The 22,632-nt window shown below is 46.2% G+C and overlaps 1 long non-coding RNA gene across 1 annotated transcript; it reads left to right on the forward strand.

The window, feature by feature from the left end:
• The first annotated feature begins 3,524 nt into the window (after window positions 1-3,524).
• LOC145429636 (uncharacterized) lies at window positions 3,525-15,220 on the forward strand. Its single transcript, XR_013909901.1, has 3 exons — window positions 3,525-5,268; window positions 5,640-6,462; window positions 14,961-15,220. It is a non-coding gene; the product is annotated as an uncharacterized LOC145429636 (long non-coding RNA).
• The last annotated feature ends 7,412 nt before the right edge of the window (window positions 15,221-22,632 follow it).

The following is a 22,632-nucleotide window of genomic DNA, read 5'->3' on the forward strand; positions in this document are numbered from 1 at the left end:
ACTAAAAGCCGCAGGTGTTTCAATGTTGACTTATCATATGTAAGAGAATATGCACAAAGGGAATTGTCAGGAAAGAGACGGCTGTTTGGAGACACACCCCTTTTATTAATACTTTGCAAAACAAGTTACGGGTACATATTTGCACAACTTTTTTGGTATATGTACAAGTAGCGGTAATTACAAGTAGGAAACATGTACTGTGCTTCATAAATGAGTAACAAATGTAGTACATAACAGTAACCTGCAGCACACCAGAAAAATAGATTCGGACTACCTTTTAGGCTCAGGTTCAGCGACACGGCTTTAACAAGAAGAAAAGTCAGTCATTCACCATCTTTCTCTTCTTCCTGCGCTCTAAAACCACCAAAGTCCTCTCCTCCAGTGTCGGACACGAACAGGCTCAGGATGGCTTCGTCATCCACTCTCAGCTTCTCTCCTTCGTTGTCACTTTCAAAACCAAACAAATCCTCGTTGTCAGAGTCGAACACCCTCAGAAGGGCCGTGGCGGTGTCCTCCTCTCCATCATGCAGCAGTCCAGCCCTTCAAAATCCGTTGGTGTTCGTGGATGTTTTCACTTTTCCACGCTGTCAGAATCCACCGGTGGAGTTGGGCATAACTTGCTTTTCACAAGTTTATTCATCATCCACGCCTCCCGCTGAACGCATAGCGCTACTTTGAAGTTTGTTTTTCGCGCTACTTCGTACGGCACTATGTTGCCTGGCGGATGGACACGTGACCAACATACCACTCTTGAACCCCGATACTGTGTGTCTGATCACATGCCCTTCCGCCAGGCAACGTAGTGCCGTACAACAGCGGAACAAACAAAAATCGTCTTACGATATGACAAAAATCATGGACAATCCATAGAAAAGCCGCACCTGACTAAAAGCCGCAGGGTTCAAAGCTTGTGCAAAAAGTAGCGGCTTATAGCCCGACAATTACGGTAATCAACCACACTCACAAATTTGGACGTCTCTTTTGCTCCAAACTGAAACAGAAACCAACTGAGGATCCCGATTGAAGAACTGAATTAAGACTTTTTGAAAAGATGTTCCTGATTTGGTTTCAAGCAGCCTGTGCTTTGAAGCAAACAACTTTGTTTTATGATAACTTTATTTTAAAAAAGTTATCCCAACCTACCTTCCCTGTGTGGAAAAAGTAACTGTCCTAATACATCATGAAGTAACTGTGATTAACCACATTTCTGTAAAGCTGAGTTTCACTGCCACACTGAGTCAGAAATCACTTACAAAGAAGTTCAGTGAACCACAGTGAGAGCCGTTATCCACACATGGAGAAAACCTGGAACAGGGCTGAGCCGAGCCAGGAGTTACCGACCTTCCAAAATTACTCCAAGAGCATCCGAGTCAAAGTCTGGACTTCAGTCAGACTGAGGTGCGTCCGCGTGACCTTCAGCAGGCGTTCATGCTGGAAAACCTCCAGTGTGTCTGAATTCAAATAATCCTGAAAAGAAGACAAAATTCCTCCACAGTGATGTGAAAGACTCCCTGAATGGATCACAAACATGAGACTGCAGGACTTGCTGCCGAGGGTTGAACAGCCAGTTATCAGATTTAGGGGGCAGTTACTTTCGCACACAGGGCAGGTGGGTTTGATAACTCTTCTCTTGGTTTATCTTCGTTCAATATTAAAAATAGTTTGTTGATTGGAAACATGTAAGTATGACAAATATGCAAAATAATGTGGAAAATACTTTCTCACAAACATAGTTTAACCTGTCAACATCCACCAGGTCACCAGGTGCAGAGTTAGACGTCCAATGAAGTCTCAGAGATTTCTTTATCTGAGTGTGATGGACGTAATAATAATGTGTTAGTCCCAGTAGGGAAATTACTTCCTCTGCATTTAACCCGTTCACCCAGTGAAGCAGTGGGCAGCCACCAATGCAGCGCCCGGAGGGCAGTGTGTGGGGACGGTACTTTGCTCAGGGGTACCTCAGGTTAGCCGTTCAGTGGAGTCAAACCCCGACCTTCCCATCATGGGGCAACCACTCTACCTACTGAGCTATCCCCCCCCCCCCCCCCCCGCAACATTAAACACAAACCAACCCTGGATGGTTGACCAGTGACCTGGTGGATGCTGTGAGATGTGCAGTCTGTTGTGCTTGTATCATCTGTGCTCTTTCAGTCCATTAAGCATTAAAATGATCCTACAGCGATAACGTTTCTGTACAGCAGTGGACACCATTGTTTTACTGCGTCTGCCTGTTCGTCTTTACTCCAAACACGATGTTCGTCTGCAGTTTTTGTGAGGTCTTTTGTGCCATCATAGATATACACAGAGGCATTAAATGGACAGTGTCCTTGAACGCATCATCGTTTCCACTAAGTTTCAGGAAGGAAAACAGCATGCAACAACAAACATGTAAGTATATATGAATTGCAAACCTTTCCAATTCTTTCCAGGTCACTTATTTTAGTGCTGGTACGAAGGACAGTTTATTCCTTCAGTGAGTCATTTGTATCAGAAAGAACTCTGCATCTCCCCATCTCTGCTTCCTCAGTCCCAGAGAGAGACGTGAGAAAAGCTTAAAATATGTAGAAATGATGCTCCTTGTATACAACGCCGCGAATACGTGCTGCCAGGTTCTTCCTTTTTATAGCAGCCAGAAGCGATCCTTTCAAACTGTGCTTCCCATTATTTATTTTTAAATATCACGTCTCTCTTAGAAGAGAGGCTTGACCAAGGTAGCAGCCATTTAAACTCACAGCATTTTAAAGAATGTAAAACACATGATGTGTGTATACCCACAACAATAAAGCGCCAGTTTCCTCCAAAGAAAAAGCACTGCATGCTTCTTTCACCACATTCTTTAAAAAAAGGTGTGTTCACGTTTAGATCTTTCTGCAAAATATTTAGTAAGTAAGAAAATGTTTTCTTCAAGCAACAAACAGCTGTTTGGAAAAAGGCCTCATACAGAAAGAAGCCTGTGCGGGATTTTAGAACTCTGAGCGGATCCAAACGTCAGCGCTTCAGGGAAAACATGCAGGAACTGACAAAAAACTGCAGTTCCTCTAACGTCCAGCAGAGGCTCCAGCAGGTCGGTCCCAGTGACTGTAGAAAAGAAGCTAAACAAACTTTACAAAATGAGTTTCCCCAACAGCCTCGGGTAGTCCAGTTTACTGAAGAACACCTCAGGCTGTCAGGTTAAAACACTCGGTGGTGTTTTCGTAGCGTAAACGCTGGCCCTCCTCTCAGAGCCTACGCTCTATCTGCTATTGCCGAACAGAGATACGCAAGTTTCTCCGTGACTGCAGCTGCAAGTCAAAGCTGTTATGATGACGTTCCACCCCAATTTAACATCACCGCGGTAGGAAGTAGAATCAGACTTATGAGAGAGGACTCATTGGACATAAATCAGCGTGATGAGAACTATTGAAAACAAAAGAAAGAATCTTTGGAAAAAATTTATCTGAGGAGAATTATTACTTTTTTGTCTGACCCCAGCCCCATCCGCTAACATGTAGGGGGCGGGGTTTATGACCTATACTGCAGCCAGACACCAGGGGGCGATAGAGACGTTTTCCGCATCCCAAATGAAAACTTTACAGCAGAAATAAACATGTTTACAGCCTGATAAACTGTTTTGCTCTTAAAAGTCTATTTCTCTTTATAACTGATAACTGACTTCTGCATTATTAGAGGCGTGGCCTCTTTGACTGACAGGTGGATGGCGACACAGGCGGTTGTAGCTGCTAGCTGTCTGAACAACTGGACTGTGTTTGTGCTGCTGGAGCCTGTTGGATAATTTTTAACGCGATTACCTGAACAATAATATGGCTGCTGTGACTTCATTACCTGTGTAGAGCTACACGAGGACAAACATGCTGTGGGTTTGCGCGCTTCAGCACCTGTTCCAGTAAGGCGTCTCAGCTCCACGCAGACACAGGCGCTGCGTTTGAGGAGCAGCAGATGTTCTGAGTCCGCTCTGATAGAAAGCAACAAAAGCTGATTGGCTGTGAGCGAGTGTGACACTCTGTCAATACTCTCCCTGTCTGTGTGAATGGAGGGTAATTTTCCAGATTGTTCTCTGGGGGAAACTCGTTTCCTTTGCTCTTTCATTGCGTGTCATTTTTAATTTGGCCTGCGGTGTGGAGCCCGAGCCGAGGCACAATGAGTCCTGCTGTTATTCACCGCTCGACCCGCCGCTCTGCTGCCAGAACAGCCGGCAGCTCCTCCGGGAGCAGAAACGCGTCCACCTCTTTTAAAAGGAGCAATCAGCGAGGATTTTACTGCTCCATGGCTCACAGACTGGGATACAATATATCTGCTGGGATCACCAGCTGCTCTCACTTTGTCTGGCCTGAAGCGAGTTCTGGGAGCACATTTCATGACACGTCCAAAACAGCCGAACACTGAAGAAGAGAAAGTGCCAGAGTTCACATAAGAGGGTAAACCTTTCACTTATTCATTTATTCCTCTGTATCCTGCTGCCGTGGTGGATGTTCGCATTAAACATGGCCACAGTTCTGATAACGAGGTCACCTGTGCACATAATCCATGTGAGCCAGAAGCTCAGGCTTCATTTCAGGTGTAGCAGGAGGCGGGGCTAAAACACCTTAAACTGTCAGCCCTGCAGCACTACTCCAGCACGCTCGTTCCACTCACACAGGCACACTTTTGTTTCTGTACACATTTTGAGCACTCCCACCTCTCCACTGTGGTAAATCTGCTGCACACGAGCGGATTTCAAACAGTCTTCACAGCTTGATGCTCTGCGCGTGTGATTTGGGGTGAACTGGCGTGGACGTGCCTGTTCGCCCTCTGATAAGTGTGGCTTTGGCTCTAGTGTTGTGGGGACATGGTAAGCAGGCACGACAGTCTGAGCATCAGTAACTTCCTGTCGTCAGGCTCTCAGGAATCCTCTTTCACTTTCAAATAAATATTCTCTGCTTTCCTTCTTTAATATTACCCCTGCTGAATCAGCATGCATGCAGACATGCTCTACTCTTTTGTGTTTGCTTTTGTTTTTTGTGTTCTGCAAAGTGCAAAAAAGTACGGTGGCCCTGAGAGGCCAAACGGACTGCAACTTCAGAAAACACTTGCAAAAAGAAAAATGCTGCAAAAAGAAAGACTCTGCAAAAAGAAAAGCGCTGCAAAAGCACACGAAGCACAACGGAAATAGGAAAAAAGACAACGGAAATGTTCCTGGGGAGACAATAACCCGACGGACCAGTTGCACGAACCAAAACATGCTAACCAGTGCGCTAGGACTGGGACACACTTCAAAGAAGTGGAGGAGAGGTAAATATGTTGTAATCTCATGATTCTAATAATACTACAGATATCTGGAATATATATTCAAAGGTAATTCTAACAAAGATAATGTTTAATGTAGCCTTAGAAATGAAGCTTTTTTAAGTAGCCTAATAGCTGAGTGGTTGTGTATTCAAATATATGATGATGTTACTGGGCTGTAATTATAGATTTACTGATGTGTATATCTTTAATGTTCCAGCTGATGATGGTTTTAATCACTAATATATTGTTTAGCAGATCGATCATGCAGTGATTTCACTCAAAATATAAAGTGTGTGGAAATACTTCAATGAAGAAAAAGTACATAAAACCTGAGTAAATGTTCCTGTCTCATCCAACATGGTGGGGGCTAAAAGAGGAGCAGTGTTCCAGCCCAGCGTGGTCCCAAGGGGCCAATCAGATTTCAGGGAGGGCAGGCGCCACCTCACGCCCACTTCTAGACACGCCCCTGGGCAACAGTGAAGGATGCAAACTGCTGACTGAGGTCACGACAGTGAGATTAACCCTAAAGCAAGGTTAAATGACCGATACTGGTGTTGAACAAAGCAGAAGAAAGGAGAGCTGTCGGACGGTCAGGGCCTCAGTGGGCAGGTCATGAAAGGCTGAACAGGTGAGTTTGCTCTGCAGTCTAAAGTGTTTCTGTATCAACACCATCGACCTTCTCCAGGATGAGTAACAGGAGTCGTGTTCCCTGCAGTGTCTTAGTGTGTAGATGCTGCCCTCTAGTGTTGATCTTCAGCAGTGCAGAGCAGGAACACTGAGGGTAAAACTTTGGAGATCTTCTCTTCACAGCAGCTTCTTGGAGAAATGAGTTTGTAAATGACAAACAGCAGGTTGATAAACCAGCAGTTTGTCACATGATAACTACTGAAATCACATTTAAACCATTCATAAAAAACCATTAACAAGACCTCATGAGAAGGGAAACCCCTTTAAGTCATCCTCAGAGGTGACAGGAGACACTCCCGTGTGTCGGATTACCTGTTCTCACCTGTCAGGCTGACATCACTGCCAGCTCCCTCTCTGTCTCCTTTTCTCTGGATGCTTCTGAGTCTGTGGATGTCGTGATGGGCAGCGGAGCGTCTGTCAGTGAGGAGCCTCAGCTGGGCACGCTAGAAACCCGAGAGGCGGAGCCCGGAGGCCTCCACACCTGCAGGAGGGAGCAACGGCACCTTGCAGGTAACGTTTCCTCCACACTGTTTGTATCCACTGGAGTCTGGGAAGGAGTGTGTGTGTGCGCATGTTCCTGTCTAGCTATCTTTGTGAGAACCGAAATCTGCATCCTACTATACTTGTGAGAACCAACAGTCACTCTGAGGACACACTCACCGGTCCTCACAAGTTTGAAGTCCTTTTTGAGGCTCAAAATGTGGTTTTAGTGTCGGGGTTACAATTAGGTTTAGGGTCAGGGTTAGGGCACATGTGTCAAAGTCAAGGCTCGCGGGCCACATCCGGCCCGCGGGATCATTTTATATAGATGTATTATTATTGTTATGCATGTCCCGGCGATATGAGGCGCTAGTAATATACAAACTACGGATCCCATGATACAGCGCTGCAGCCTCCTTGCTGAGCGCTAGGCTAACTGGGAACATTCCCGCGTCAAGCTCGCCGCTCACGATGGTGCAGAGAAAAGTTGACTCTGAAAGCAGAGCCTTTCAGCGCCGGTGGGAGGCTGAATATATGTTTACAGACATGCTGGTAAACCGTGCGTCTTATTAGTGGAGCTAATGTGGCTGTAATGAAGGAATTTAATTTAAGACGGCACTACGAGACAAAACGTCAGGATAAGCTGAAAAACCGAAACGCAGAAACTACAGGAAGTAGAAGAGCTGAAGAAGAATCTGACGTTTCAGCAGACGTTCGTCACCAGAGCAAAACCACAAAGTGAAGCTGTTGTGAAAGCAAGTTTTATCGTAGCAGAGGAGCCAAAGCAGCCCGGTACCGCTCTGAAGAGCTGCAGGATGAAGCTGTGGACGTCTTGTGTCCAGACAAAAAGCAGAGTTTAGCAAATGTGAGCCTGAGCAGAAATACGATTGCTGATCGGTTGGTGAGATGGTCACTGATTTAAGAACACAGTTGTGTGAAAGAAGCAAAAACTTTATTGCATGCTCGGCTGTGGATGAAAGTACAGACATGATGGACACTGCACAGCTGACCAGCTTCATCCGTGGAGAGGAAATATTGGACATTAAATCGATGCACGGGACAACGACGGGAAAAGGCGTTTTTAAAAACGCATGGCAAAGTGTAACGACGTGAAACTGCCCTGGGACAAACTTGTTGGACTTACAACAGATGGAGCGCCGGTGTTCCAGATCTACTGGAGTTTAGATCAACTGGCGTTGGTCGAACAGATGTGTGGCAGTCTTGCGTTTCAGGAGCTGCTACCGACAAACCAGCAAAAAAACAGCAAATGTGTCACCTGTGACACTTGTGAGGTTGTCTCAAACACACTCTGTCAGTCTTGATGCTGTTGAACAACAAAATGTTTAAAATGTGGCGAGTTTACCTGGTGATATCCTCACGCGCGACGCGATCGCGAAAACAGCAAACAAGTAACACCACGCCGATGTTGTTCACAGGACAGCAAGAGTCAACGATCGGGAGACTCTTGTCGTCGTTATCGTTCCCCTCGCACGGTTTATTTCTCCGGTTTCAGCGTTTTTGCTTCACAACTAAAGCGAGCAGTTTACTTTGTGCACTAACATGGAGTCGAGTCAACCAGCGCCACCTCTGGCCAAGTGCCACAGCCTACAGCCAGATCAGCCTGTGACACACATCTGCAGCACGTTTGAATTCGTGTCATGCACATTTGTACCTTTCAACTGTGTCTGTTTGTGCGTCATGCAAATAAACCTTTGAAAAGAATGGAATGACACTAATATTTCACTAGTGTTGTAACATCACATGTCGTTAGCGCAGTCTGTCTGTGTCTTTACTCTGCGAACAAACATGTTAGAGTTGGTTGTTATATACAGTCTGTATAAGTGTGGTCAATCTAATAAACATGTGTAAGGAGACGGCAGTTACTGTGAATGTACAGCAGTTACACAGTGATTAGTAATAAACAGTCAGACAATGACTCTGACAATCTCATTCAATCTTGCAGACTGAATGCACCTTCTGTGGAAAGTGGTACCACACGGTGTGTGTGGACGTCCCCTGTGCAGAAGGCGACTACAGATGTTGTGGGTGCTAAATAAACAGAAACAAATGATCCCTGTTGTCTTTGCTTACTGATTGTTTTCAGTGTTGACAATTCACATTGCTGGCATTGCATCTTTCAACATGTTTGTGGGTAGATCTGGATGTACCAGGGGTAAGTGCAGCCACTCAGCCTCTACTCACTGTGATCATAGCAGCAGGTGCAGATGTGTCACAAGTTAATCTAGTAGTGGGCTGTGGTAGCAGTGGACTGAGCTCCATTTGAAACTGCTCCAGCTGCTGTGTGATAGTGGATCTGCTACAAATTGAAGATCATAAGCAAGTTTTGGAAATTAACCCTTGTATTATGTTGAAGAACAAAAGAGTGACATTGATTTTGTTGCGGGTCATTTTGACCCGTACTGTGTAAATCCACTCAGAATTATCCAAAAACTGCAATAAAACAATAGCACCTTTATTTCCCATCAGATAAACATGTAGAACACAGACATACAACAGTTAGACTTTCCATAACTATTTTAGGAACAGTTTGGTTTTTCGTTCTTACAAACACATTTCTTTTGAACTTGCCCAACGTTCTCAGTTTTTCAATGCTCAACATTTTCGATTTTGTCCACATGATGGACAGAATGTAACTGTGTGCTTTCTGCAGATGTGCTTCTTGCATTTCTCACAAAGAGTGCTTGTTTTCAAACAGGAATCTTCCTAACTAAGATTTAAAACAAAAGATTTCTACGTCTCCTCCAGTCTCACAAACAGATGATAAACCAAGCGACACACCTGAGTCACTGACTTTCTTAAATCCACTCACTCTCACTGGCTGTTTATTACTAATCACTGTGTAACTGCTGTACATTCACAGTAACTGCCGTCTCCTTACACATGTTTATTAGATTAACCACACTTATGCAGACTGTATATCACAACCAACTCTAACATGTTTGTTCGCAGAGTAAAGACACAGACAGACTACGCTAACGACATGTGATGTTACAACACTAGTGAAATATTAGTGTCATTTCATTCATTTCAAAGGTTTATTTGCATGACGCACAAACAGACACAGTTGAAAGGTACAAATGTGCATGACACGAATTCAAACGTGCTGCAGATGTGTGTCACAGGCTGATCTGGCTGTAGGCTGTGGCACTTGGCCAGAGGTGGCGCTGGTTGACTCGACTCCATGTTAGTGCACAAAGTAAACTGCACGCTGTAGTTGTGAAGCAAAAACGCTGAATTCGGAGAAATAAACCGTGCGAGGGGAACGATAACGACGACAAGAGTCTCCCGATCGTTGACTCTTGCTGTCCTGTGAACAACATCGGCGTGGTGTTACTTGTTTGCTGTTTTCGCGATCGCGTCGCGCATGAGGATATCACCAGGTAAACTCGCCACATTTTAAACATTTTGTTGTTCAACAGCATCAAGACTGACGGAGTGTGTTTGAGACAACCTCACAAGTGTCACAGGTGACACATTTGGCGTTTTTTTGCTGGTTTGTCGGTAGCAGCTCCTGAAACGCAAGACTGCCACACATCTGTTCGACCAACGCCAGTTGATCTAAACGCCAGTAGATCTGGAACACCGGCTCTCACGGCCGCTGGCAACTGTCGGAGGAAGATGTGGGCGAAGAGGAATCCCCCCGTCGTCCGGTCCGAGAAAGGATAGCATGTGCTCCATCAGTTCGAGAGCCGTACCGCCACCCAGGCCTGAGAGGGAGAGGAGCTTCTCGGCTCGCTCTGCATCGGAGAGGGCATAGCGCCGAAGAAGCAGCTCCTTAAGGGCGGCGTATTTCCCTCGGGTGTGTGGGTCCCGGAGGAGAGTCAACGCATGACGGGTGGTTGGCGGGTCGAGAGAGGCCACCACATGGTGATATTTCGTGTCGTCAGCCGAGATGCCACAAAGGGCGAACTGAGCCTCCACGTGCACGAACCACGACGGGGGATCGTGAAGCCAAAAGTCCGGCAGCTCGAGCGCCACAGCAAACGCAGCTGCAGCAGGAGGCAGAGGGCTGGCGGCTGCTGATGCATCCAGAGCGGAGTCGGCGCCACCATCGGACTACAGCATGTTGGAGTCAGGGGTCACCAATGTGGAGGTAAACACAGACGACACAAGAGCTCTCGATTAACACTCCTCGTTTATTACTCATCACCACACAACTGAATACTTTTCACTCCAAAACACAGCAACAACACTTCCTGAGAACTGGGTGTGAGTGGAGCCCTCCAGTGGTCCACCACAATATTCTATTATTTTTTCATCGCTCAAAATAAGCGTCACACTCGTGGAAGCCGGTGTAGCCGCCGAAACGCCTGCATTTATCGAGACTTTCAGCCCCAGGTAGGCCAATTATGGATCTTCGGATCCACATTTTGTCAGCAGCTCCACCGTGAACTGTGTTAAAAACAAACACGCTCACGCCTCACAGACGACAGCTTACAGTCCTGTAAAGATGAAAGTGACTTCGTACAGCCCCGACCTGCAGACGCTGTGCGCAGAGGTTCAGGAGCAGAAGTCCCGTTGTAAACATATCACAGCAGACCCGACGATGTTTCCATGAACACGCTTTTCACACACAGTTGCTGACGCACACAGCCGGCTGTAGCTTTGCAGCTCACAGCCCGACACACACCAACACAACAGCACAGATGTTAAGGCGGCGAGGCGTGTTTGCGGTCCCGCTCAGGTGCGTCCTCCTCCCCTGCAGCGGCACTGCAGACCACGCTGTCATTTCAACAGCAGGTCTCGATTTGTGGGACAATCTGAGAAAATTATAAGAAATGAATGTGTAAAATAAAAAAGGTTTTGCTCAGACTGTCCTGCAGCTACAGAAAGTTTATGTTAATTCATAGAAATGTTCTTAAGTTAAAATGTGGGGAAAAACAACAACAAAAAACTACCAACTAAACAAAACAGGGAAGAATTTTTGTCGTGCATGGTTGTTTAGCTGTTTGCCTATTACTGAATTACTTCGGTTTAGTAGGAATGACGATGTGGGAGGTCTTTACCAGCAGGACGAGCTGAAAATCGATGCCCTCCTTCACATTTTCCATCATGATTAGAGTCTTTCTCTGCTGGAAATGAGGCATAAAGCATGTAAACGGTAACAGTGCTGATAATATTCTGTGATGACCAGAACAGCACGCACACATCCAGCACTCCAGCTGCTGTCCTCTGGCAGGCTGTGATGATTCTCAGCGACTGTCACTTCCAGTGTATTTGCACCAAAGTGGGTTTGACAGTGTTGAGCAGTGAGTGGCTTTTGTGTTACTACCAGGAAACTGCGGCAGAGGGGGAAGAAGTGTCTCTGCACTTCGAGAGTTTCCTCCATGAAAACGGGAGTGATGACAGGACTCACTCTTTCCTCCAGGGCTGCGGTCAGCTGCAGACTGCCGACAGCCTGGGAGGACGACCGCACCGGCAGCATCTAAAAAAAAAGCACTGCTGTGCCTGCACTTACAAAAGCCTTTACAAATGTTGATGCAGAAAAGTCATGATGACAGATTAAAGTCTGTGAGTGAACCTGCTGCTGAGACAGTCCAGTCTGCACTGCAGGAGTAGCCACTTACTGTGCGATGCTGTGTAAACTGTGCACCAGCCTACCCTCGACTGCTGCGTTCACGTTAGCTCTGCAGTTTCAGAAGCATGTGAGTTTGTCTTTAGAGAATCCTGTTGGTTCTGCTGTTTCCGTGCAGGAGAGGGGGAATATCTGCAGGTTCTGGGATCCTTTTTTTTTTTTTTTTTTTGGCCTGTCCCGTTTGGCTCTTTTGCATCAGAATTGTTGTCTAAAGGCAAAGAAAGATGCCCAACGGATTTACTTTACCAAACTGACCATCCCAGCCTTGCCGTAATGGTCCATTTGATTCACCTTTTATTGTTTATTTTATTTTCACTTACTGAATACGGGACAGACTTGACTGGGGGAAAGAAAGAGGGAAAGAGAAACAGCTGAGAAGAGGGACGGGGGAGAAGGGCAAAAGACAAAAACCAACCGAACGGGCAGAGAAAAAGAAATGCATATATCAATCACCTGGATCACCTGCTGAGAAAGAAAAAAGAAAGCAAGCAGAAGAGAACAAGAGTAATAGAATAAACAACATCACAATGATATATGGGAATATGACAGTAAATACTAAATGTTAAACATTATTGTGCAGCACATAAGATCAACAGAACACAGTGTGCTTTGAGGTAGGAGCCAAAAAGGGTGTAGTTTGTGGGTGTGATCACCCGTGTGTACACCTGTGAGCATGGACGCGCTTGTTTTTAAAAGGTTCCTTCATGTAATGATCTGCTAGAGGGTGTGGGGGGGCCACAGCCCCGTCCTCCAGGGCGTGAAGCAGGTGTGGAGGAGATCAAAACTCCAGACATCCAGAGGCCCCCAGAACACAAGAGACCAAGGAAGACCAACAGAGGGGCAGCCGCGCCACTGTCCCAGAAAGAGCTGAGGAGAGTCCCAGATGAGGGCTCGCCCAGCAGCCGCGGAGCAGAAGCCAGGGGGAGTTGCAGTGACGCGCCCGTGAGCTCCGCCGGCAGCCAGCCGCGCCTGAGTGACCGAGCCCCAGGCCGAGAGGCCGGGGGCACCCCACCTCCGAAGTGGCCCGAGCGAGCCCCAGGCTCCAGGCCCCGATAAGCGGCCGCCAAGGAGTGAGCCGGTGTGTACCTGGACGCCCATCCCCGGACACAAAGAACCACCAACGCACCGATGTCTGAGGGAGTCCGCCACTGGCAGGGGAAGTGGTGGTGGGTGGAGATAGGCCTCCAAACCTTGGAGGGCCTGAGATGTCCCCAGAGAGGTGGCGCCTGACACCCAACCTGACATATAGACACAGACATACAGGCACACACAGACACAAACATCCATTCCCACCCTCATGCTCTCATATGCACTTACTCCACACTCAACCAACGTGGAGACAGACATAAAGAGACGCTGTACACACGATCACACTCCCCAAGCGTACTCTACAAACCGGGTCTAGGTGCCCTTGCCCCTGGAGGGGGGAACTGCACCCAGACCCAGGTGGTGTTTCCCTTTTCCCTGCGGTGGGGGGAGGCAGACTGCCCCGACTCCGCAGCAGCAGGAAGGCTCCACACTCCAGACCGCAGTCGGACGGCCAACTCCTCCTCCTAGTCCTAGCCCCCCTGCTCCAGCAGGTCGCAGAGAACGGGGGTGGGTTCTGGGATCCTGAGTCGGGCCTCTGGCTGCTGCTGTCACTTCAGTGGGAGAAGAACGCCGAGTTCGGCAAAGCTCCAGTCCAACGAGTCACGGTGAGGAACATGGTGCATGGAGATGTAACCACGTGGGCGGCTGCTTATTAGAGTTACCCTAACATCAGATTGTGTTTGTAAATGATGACATGGTGGCGCAGTGGTCTTCTTTTCTATCTGGACTTTCCTTGTTCTCCACTGGCCTGCATCGGTTTCTTCACGCAGTCCAAAGACGTGCATGTTGGGTTGAATAATCTAAACTGGTTGTGAGCATTGTCAGTCTGCCTGTGATGGACTGCTGACCTGCCCAAGGTGTAGCCCAACCGGCCAGTGTCACCGGGATGGACGATGGATGTTCATATCCCTAAGCAGGCATCAGTGACAACATAGATGACATTGACTGGCTGTCAGATATATTATGAAAGAATAATCTGGATTGTTGATAATCTCGTCTGTGAGCCAAAGAAGCTCACAAAGCACCTCTTAGATGAGCTTATCATCAGCCTTCGGGTGCCTCTGAGATCGGCTAATCTACCGGGCCATGGCCGAGTTTGGCTTCTTGGCCTGCAAACACATGCTGTGCTCAGTTTGTGGAGCAATCCCACTTGGACACCAAATGATGCTCATGTTCCTTTGGAGAAAGGTGGTGCTTCTGTGTGGAAAAAGTACCGACTCTGAAATGTATTTAAAGTAAAAGTAGCTCCTTAAAGAACATTATTATCGCCTATAAGTATGCAAAGCTAACGAATACAAACTTTATTTCAGTCTAAATTTTAATAACTATTTTCTGTTGCTTGTAGAGATGGACTTTGCCACAACTCACAATAATTTCTGTCTCCATCTCTGAGTGAACTTGGCTCTCTGTCTTTTCTCTCCCTGTCAGATACACCAGCTGGGCCTTTAGCTGCAACACACTGTGACACACACAGTTTGTGTGTTTGCTGATGTTTGTCGAGCTGTTAGAAACGCTGCATTTCAGATGAGCTGACACTTAATAAACATTACTTCCTTTATGCTACTTCTGTAGCATCTACAGTGGATGCAAAAGTATTCGGCCCCCTTGAACTTTCCCACATTTTGTCACATTACAGCCACAAACATGAATCAATCTTATTGGAATTCCAGGTGAAAGACCAACACAAAGTGGTGCACACGTGAGAAGTGGAACGAAAATCATACAAATCCAAAGCTATAGTGGTGCTTTTTGGGAACATTTGAGTCAGAAGACGTTATATTATCTTTATTTTTGTCAGATATCTGAGCACCATGTGATCAAACATGCTGCTTTAACCCTACAGAGCCCTCCTGGAGAGAGAGAGTGAGGGAAGTCTGCTGTCTGACTGATGTTGTTCAGCACCTGAATCAGAAGCTCGCCGAGCTCGAGGCTGACAAGCAGGAGCTCCGGGAGAAGATCTGATCCCTCCTGAACCACCGAGCTTCTCCCGTCCCACCTGCCAAACCCGTCATCAAGCCTGCTGTGGACATCGGCCAACTGCGCCGGCTGACCCGGGAGCCGAACGTCTCAAACAAGCACCTTCGCTCCGTAGTTCACCTGGCACTCGCTGATTTTAAGAACCATCTGGGGCAGTTCGATTGTCCTCTGGGGAAGTTGGCTCAAGTGGAACAGGAGGCAACCAGTGAGGTGGAGAAGCTACGATCCCTCGACAGGAAGGAGGCGGTGGAGAGGAAGAGCCTGTACAACAAGCTGCTCGAGCTGCAGGGGAACACCCGGGTGCTCTGCCGCTGCAGGAAAAGCTCGGCCTCCAGCTGCTTGGATGACCAGGAAGTGGTCGTCATCCAGAAAGGAAGTAGAAAGAAGTTCCAGTTTGACAAAGTCTACTCTCCCAGCAGCACACAGGTAAAGGCTTAGACTTCTTCCACAATTCTGAACACACAAACTTACGATTTCAGACAGGAGCTCCTCCCTCAAGTCATGCCTATTTTTAAACAATACAGAAGCAGCCAGTGGTTGGCCTACCGACACTCAACTGGAAGCCCATTTTAACCACATCTTAAAGATAAATGCTCAAAAAGTAGAAGATGAAACCTTTCAGATGAAGACTCGTTTTTTTGGCACAGCAGTTTCATTCCTTTACGAGCTTTTCTGTTTGCAGGTAGCTGAACATTCGATACAAAGAGACGGATGCTCTCTGAACACAAACTCTTACTTTAGATTGCTTGCTGGTGATCTGGGGGAGGTTAAGAGGTTGGATTATATTACAGTGTCTGTGTTAATTAACAGAAAACTTAGCAGTTAAAAGCAATCCTGCATATTATTAAATACCACAGCTCTGTCATTAATTTTCCCACCGGGAAGGTTTGTTTTTGATCGTTAATTTGCTCTAGATTTTAATGAAGCCCGGGCACTAACGAGCGCTTGGCCTTCGCAGCACTCAGCTTATTAACGTTGATTGGTTTGTAATTTTTGTTTAATGCCTCATAAACAAATTGGCATGAGGCTTCATTTGACGATCCTGTGGGGAGCGTGGATCTGCATCCAGAAAACCAGAACATGCCCAAAAAATCCAAGCAGCAAACCTCGGATGGTCGAATGCCCGTCATGCTGTTTTTTTTCTAGCCAGCACTAATTATCTGCAGATTTTGTCCCTGCTCTCTGCAGGAAGTCGTGTTTGCAGGAACTCTGCCTGTGATAACTTCCTGTGTGGATGGATATAACGTCTGTATTTTGGCGTATGGACAGATGGGCTCAGGGAAGACGTACACCATGATGGACAACATCAGGTCATCCGTTCTCAGTAGGAACATTAGGTACATACATCCAGTTTAGTGCTTCAGGTTCTCTATAAGATCTTAGAACAAAGCACCAAAACGCAGCTGTAGCCTGAGAAGGTTCATTTACAGATCTGCATGTGAAGCATGGCCGTTAGAACCTGTTCAAAGGTTTAAAAATAATCTGCCGAGCAAGATGTAAACGAGCGTGTTTACAGTGGGGCAAAAAAGTATTTAGTCAGCCACCGATTGTGCAAGTTCCCCCACTTAAAATGATGACAGAGGTCAGTAATTTGCACCAGAGGTACACTTCAACTGTGAGAGACAGAATGTGAAAAAAAAATCCATGAATCCACATGGTAGGATTTGTAAAGAATTTATTAGTAAATTAGGGTGGAAAATAAGTATTTGGTCACCTCAAACAAGGAAAATCTCTGGCTCTCACAGACCTGTAACGTCTTCTGTAAGAAGCTTTTCTGTCCCCCACTCGTTACCTGTATGAATGGCACCTGTTTGAACTCATCATCTGTATAAAAGACACCTGTCCACAGCCTCAAACAGTCAGACTCCAAACTCCGCCATGGCCAAGACCAAAGAGCTTTGGAAGGACACCAGGAAAAGTATTGTAGACCTGCACCAGACTGGGAAGAGTGAATCTACAATAGGCAAGCAGCTTGGTGTGAAAAAATCAACTGTGGGAGCAATCATCAGAAAATGGAAGACATACAAGACCACTGATAATCTCCCTCGATCTGGGGCTCCACGCAAGATCTCATCCCGTGGGGTCAAAATGATCATGAGAACGGTGAGCAAAGATCCCAGAACCACACGGGGGGACCTGGTGAATGACCTGCAGAGAGCTGGGACCAAAGTAACAAAGGTCACCATCAGTAACACACTACAACGGCAGGGAATCAAATCCCGCAGTGCCAGACGTGTTCCGCTGCTGAAGCCAGTGCATGTCCAGGCCCGTCTGAAGTTTGCCAGAGAGCACATGGATGATACAGCAGAGGATTGGGAGAATGTCATGTGGTCAGATGAAACCAAAGTAGAACTTTTTGGTATAAACTCAACTCGTCGTGTTTGGAGGAAGAAGAATACTGAGTTGCATCCCAAGAACACCATACCTACTGTGAAGCATGGGGGTGGAAACATCATGCTATGGGGCTGTTTTTCTGCCAAGGGGACAGGACGACTGATCCGTGTTAAGGACAGAATGAATGGGGCCATGTATCGTGAGATTTTGAGCCAAAACCTCCTTCCATCAGTGAGAACTTTGAAGATGAAACCAGGCTGGGTCTTCCAACATGACAATGATCCAAAACACACCGCCTGGGCAACAAAGGAGTGGCTCCGTAAGAAGCATTTGAAAGTCCTGGAGTGGCCTAGCCAGTCTCCAGACCTCAACCCCATAGAAAATCTGTGGCGGGAGTTGAAAGTCCGTGTTGCTCGGCGACAGCCCCAAAACATCACTGCTCTCGAGAAGATCTGCATGGAGGAATGGGCCAAAATACCAGCTACTGTGTGTGCAAACCTGGTAAAGACCTATAGTAAACGTTTGACCTCTGTTATTGCCAACAAAGGTTATGTTACAAAGTATTGAGTTGTATTTTTGTTATTGACCAAATACTTATTTTCCACCCTGATTTACCAATAAATTCTTTACAAATCCTACCATGTGGATTCATGGATTTATTTTTCACATTCTGTCTCTCACAGTTGAAGTGTACCTCTGGTGCAAATTACTGACCTCTGTCATCATTTTAGGTGGGGGAACTTGCACAATCGGTGGCTGACTAAATACTTTTTTTATGGTCCACACTGTAAGCTGCTGGTGTTATCCCCCCACCTGGAATAAGATCATCTCCCTTGCCATCATCAAATCAATACACCTGTACTGAATCAAATATTTATATCAATATTTCACAGAGCATAGAGAATAGATTGCATAATTAATAGGCGTCTATTGTTTCGGCTGCTTCAGGCTGCAGGAGGGTTACCTGTTTGGGGAAAGCCTGCGCTGATATATAATAAATGAAGTGTTTCAGCCTCCTCTGCACCTGCTGGCATACAGACACAGGCTCGTGCTAAGGCCGTGCAACACCGTGGAGTTTAACTCATCTTCTCTTGAACGCTGAAAACCAATACGAGAAACTTATTATCAGACACGTTCCAATCGACTCTTCTCTGAAGCCATTTACAGTCACCAAAACTAAAACCGAATCAGGCCGGTGGTTCAACCCCGGGTTCCTCCAGCCTGCGTGCTGGAGTATCCTGAGGCGTAAACCCCCCAAAACACTGCATACACCACCAGCTTACAGCTGACTTAATAGTGGGTGGTGGTGCATGGCCGTTCTTAACTGGTGGTGCGATTTGTTTGGTGAATTTTGATAACGGAGGAGACTCTGACATGCTACCTAGTGGCTGTAGCTCAGGAGGTAGAACCAGTAGAGGTCTTCTACGGATCGGGAGGTTGGTAGTTTGATCGACGGCTCCCCCAGCGTGCATGCCAAATATCCTTGGGCAAGATACTGACCCCAAGTTGCTCTTGAGTGTGAATGTTGTACAAAGAAAGACTCAAATTTAAAATTCCATCTGAAAGACAGTCAAGGGAGCATAAACTGGAAGAGTTTAAATGTTTTCAGAAGCTGATCCTCAAAGCTGAATTTAGTACAGGGTTGTCTACATAGCTGGGAATAAACTTTGTGAATACCCTCGTCTACCTCCCTGGAACATGATCTGCTGTGTGGGCCCATTGAGACAAACCTGTGCCTCCTGACAGCCGTGCATCCATGTTTGATGAGGAGAAGCTGCAGCTCAGTGCGGACAGAGGTCGAGTTTCCCGTCAGAGAGGAGACAGAGACCAGCAGGACAAACCCGTCCCAGCCTCCTCACGCTCTCTCGTTACCTGCTGAGCGCTACGAGCCGGCACTAACACGAGTTTGTTTCTCTCAGGTCGGTGCGAGAGGTGCTGCGCATCTGCTCCGAGAAGGAGAAGGTGTCCTACACTCTGAAGGTACGGCAGCAGAGTTTCACCGAGCAGCCACGAACACTTCAGGAAAAAAAGTTGTTTCGAGTGTGCCAAAAGTCTCTGTGGGAGCGCTAAAGTAGAGCAGAGTCTACTTCTTTTTAATGACGACACTTCGACTTTAAGAGCTGAAGCGGAGATGTCGAGGTAAAGCGAAAGTTCGCTTGGCTGTGGCAGCGCCGCCTACGCCGATGTGAACTTTGGTTCGTAAGCCAACATTAAACTGAGACAGTTTTATCACACAGCTGGATAAAAATACTTAGAAGCTGTGAATGAACTTAAAAACCTAATTTATTCTTAACTCGTGAGTCTGATCAGTGCAGTCGATCCAGGAAATTACTTTAAAACCTGCACTCTTTCTAGTGACCAGCAGGGGGCGACGCCTCTGGTATTACAGAAATCTGAGAGACGTTTGTGGTGTCAGTCGTTGGTCTTTCTCTAAACATGGTGGTGCTGATTTTATAATTGTGGGGCTGTGTCCCAATTAAGAGACCGCATGCTTGAAGTACGCATTTTGAGTGCGATTACGTCACCGCCACGCAACGACGGATGTCCCAATTCGAAGTGTACTTCAAATGCGCCACGATCGCCCCATATATAAATATATATATATAGTCGACCTTAATCTTGCAGAGAATGTGATGATTTTGTGGATAATTAAAGTCAGTCATATATCCACAAACACAACAAGCTGAAAGTCAGTGATGCTGCTCGGTTTGCAGTCCTGAATATCACGGCACAAGCAGGATCCACTGCACTGTTAATGTGAGCTGTGTTACATTGCTGCCTCTGTTCGGTGGTGTCGAGCCAAACGGACTTTAACGTGTGTTTGAACGAGCTGACGGTTCACTCGTTAAGCTGAAAGAAAGATGCTTTAATCACAGCAGTCACACATGTGTCCACTGCACCATCTGGAACTCTTCTTGTTTACACTCGTAATAACACAAACACTAAATCCTGCTTCTCTGTGCTGTTGTGTAGCAGTGTGTACACCTGAGACTGTCACCTGTCTGTCCTGCACTCTCTCTCTGTTTCTTTCTCTCTGATTGTGGAATAAAAGTATGAACGTGTGTTTATAAGTTACACTTGTGTTTGAATCCTGCAGCTTATCACACATTTGATTTCCATGTGTGACGACTGCAAGTGTCCAGAGTGAGGACAGACTGAGGGACCCACTGCTGCACATCATCTGTGAGGCTTTGCACCCCTGATGATCCACCAGGACAAACTCGGCAGTGTGTGAGGAAGAGGAGGAGGAAGAGCCAGCAGCAGCTGACAGATGGAGAGAATAGACAGACTGTTCCCTGTTTGTGAAGGACTGCTAGGAAAGTTTAACAGAACTGTCTGTGCTGAATCAGTCTTATTAGGTAATGTTCACATAATGTGATCATCCCAGTGTTTCCAGTGTGGGAGAAAGTACTCAGAGTACTCAGGGCCTTCAAGTTACACACCATGAAAGGCAGCAACAAGTTTAATGTTCAGAAACCTAAAGTCTGTATCAGCAGCAGAATGGAGCTAAAATAAATGTTGGTTTCAGTTCTATGAAGCTTTGAGGATTTTGGATCAGTAGCTGCTGTGTTTGTTGCATCATATTGCTGTAACTGTTTATATGCTTTATATATTCTGAGCTAAGTTGATCTATAGTGTTACATCATATTCTATAAGGATGTTATGTGTTTGTAGACTTTCTGCCCAGTTTGACCCATTTAGCAGACGTCAGCCTGTTTAAGGCTCTGATGTCTATTCTGTGTGACTTACAGCAGTTATGACATGGTCTGATTTTCTCACCCAATAAAGGAATATTTCATATATCAGTCTACTCTTCATTCTATCAGACACAGTTATCACAGCTCGTACATTTGCTTTATACACATATGTAAGCATTGAGCCAAATGTAATAATGCCAACGTATTAAACGAACAATATTTGTCTCTTATATATAACACATCTGTATACACACTGTCACAGATACTCGTCTTTGAGTGAAGATTTAAGGTGATAGGACATATAAACAACTGTTCAAGCTCACTGCTGTAATATATCATAATAATCGTAACAACTCAACTCAACACCTCAAAGACTAAGGAACTGGTTGTGGACTTCGGGAGGTCCAGAGAAGGTCCACTGCCGGTTCAGATAGAGGGGGAGGAGGTGGAGGTGGTCAACAAGTACAAGTACCTCGGGCTGTGGGTGGACAATAAACTGGACTGGTCATGCAACACAGAGCACCTGTATAAAAAAGCCCAAAGCCGACTGTACTTCCTCAGGAGGCTGAGGTCTTTTAACATCTGCAGGAAGCTCCTGAGGATGTTTTACCAGTCGGTGGTTGCTGGAGTACTTTTCTATGCTGTGGTGTGCTGGGGGAGCAGCACAGCAAAGAAGGACTCATCCAGGCTGGAGAAACTGATCAGGAAGGCTAGCTCTGTGGTCGGCATGAAGCTGGACACTCTGGTGACAGTGGCAGAGAAAAGGACATTAAAGAAACTGATGGACATTATGGACAATGCTGGGCATCCTCTGCACACGGCCATTAACAACCAGAAGAGTCTGTTCAGTGACAGGTTGCTTCTCCCCAAGACAAGAACTAACAGACTTAAAAACTCCTTTGTCCCACACGCCATCAGACTGTTTAACTCCTCTCTGGAGGGGAGAGGGAGGGGAAACAGGAGGACAAAGGAGGGGGGACAACTAAGCTGTAGTGCCTCTGCACCTCACTGTACAATACCTTGTGCAATACTTTTGTAAATAGTCAACAGTGCAATAGACTCAATACTTGAAATGTGCAATTCACTTGTATTTTTATTTTTTATTCCTATTTATTCTATTTATCCCCTTCGTATATTTTATTTATATTGTCTCTGTATTTATATATATGTGTGTGTGTATAACTCTGTAACTTCTGTCGGTGCTGTGCTTTTTGGAAATCGAATTTCCCAGAGGAACCCACCCGAGGGATTAATAAAGTTCTATCTTATCTTATCTTATCTTAATCTGACTATAACTTTAATATTGGCCATATTATATTTACATTACCACAGTGAGATGACTTTAGTCTCATGACCAACATCAGCTAATTGTTATTTACTAGCTAATCTTAAATGACTGTTCAGCACAGGAATGAAGCCCAACAATCATGTTTTACGGTCCTTTGGTCTCAAATGAACAAAACATGTTCTCCTTCGTTTCTGTCACACAAAGCTGTATGACACGTT

The sequence above is a fragment of the Astatotilapia calliptera genome, chromosome 7, assembly GCF_964374335.1.
Source record: "Astatotilapia calliptera chromosome 7, fAstCal68.1, whole genome shotgun sequence".
NCBI lineage: Eukaryota > Metazoa > Chordata > Actinopteri > Cichliformes > Cichlidae > Astatotilapia > Astatotilapia calliptera.